This window comes from Elephantulus edwardii, unplaced genomic scaffold (genome assembly GCF_000299155.1).
Source record: "Elephantulus edwardii isolate Elephantulus edwardi_28Jun2011 unplaced genomic scaffold, EleEdw1.0 scaffold00070, whole genome shotgun sequence".
In the NCBI taxonomy this organism is placed as follows: domain Eukaryota; kingdom Metazoa; phylum Chordata; class Mammalia; order Macroscelidea; family Macroscelididae; genus Elephantulus; species Elephantulus edwardii.
The window spans coordinates 1,990,381-1,991,637 of record NW_006399820.1 but is presented as its reverse complement, the minus strand read 5'-3'; the positions used below and the strand labels follow the sequence as shown (position 1 = coordinate 1,991,637).

Genomic DNA, 1,257 nt, shown 5'->3' with positions numbered 1-1,257 from the left:
TGTAGATGTTCATTAAAATTAATGATGAAAAAAAATATATAAAAAAAGCATTTCATCTCAAATTTTAAAATCAAATAATGAGAAATAAAGTCTGTAGTTTAGTTAAAAAAGAATCATGGAATAGAGGTCAAGAGGGAATAGTATATAAAGAAAACAAAAATCTTTGAGCTCATCAGCTTTATTTTAACTACTTCATAAGGATGCAGTTTAAATTATTTACAGGGTGAATTTTTTTTTAGGGTGAATTTTTAAATTGTGTTCTATCATGATTATAGTTAAGTAGCAGCTATAAAAAGAGACATCTATTTAAAAATTATTTTAATGAAGGAGTGTCCCTTAAGACTCTCATTATAAGAATATCAAAGAAATAGAGGTAAATATCCTCCTTTGTGAGGAAACTGTGAATGGAGTGCATTGTGTAAGGTTCAAGGAAAAATTCATTGGGGTATGATTCAAATTGTATTCTTCCTTATCTTGTGGGAGGTGCTGACAGCCTATATTTTACTGTTCAAAAAAAGAAAATAGAAGGCTCAACATGTTTCTGATGTAGAATTCAAGAATACCTAAAAGAACAAGTAGAATGAAATGTTTCCTTTTTTATTTTCTCCCTTTCCAAACTGTTAACCCTTTTTCATTTAGAAACAGTCAGTGTGACAGGCAAGAGGCAGAAATACAAGAACAAACCATTTCATTATTCCTCAGTATAGAGAGTAAAGAACTCTGGTGGAATAATGCCTTCCATGTTGAACTGCTAGCTAAAAGTCCAATGATTAATAATCCATCAACTATTCCCCCTGGAAAGATGTGCAAGCACCTCTTGTAAATATTTATAGCTTTGGAAACCTAAATGAAAGTTACTAAGAGTTGAAACTAGTTTATTTTTAATAAAATTTTTATACTTGTTTACTTACAAAATTCGTAAACATCATTTTTCACACCAGATCTCTCCCATCTCTTATTCCCACATCTCTCTCCACTCGTCAAATTGTGCAACCCTATAATTACCCCATCCCCCTGCCCATGCTTCCCCCTCTGCTCTCAACCTCTTCCACTTGGATCCTTGTACATGTTCTACAATAATGGTCTTATATCTGTCCTTATGAGACTGAGTTCACTTAGCATAATGTTCCCCAGTCCCTTCCAAGTTAGGCAGTGATTTACAAAATCATTGCTACTGCATGATGCATAGTATTCCATCATGTGAATGTACCATATTTTTCAATTCATCTGATTGTGGTGGACATTTGGACTGTTTTC

General features: G+C 32.8%; 1 pseudogene; it reads left to right on the top strand.

Annotated features, from left to right (window-relative positions):
• Positions 1 to 823, top strand: part of LOC102849487 — a 31,374-nt pseudogene extending 30,551 nt beyond the window's left edge.
• Positions 824 to 1,257: the final 434 nt, after the last annotated feature.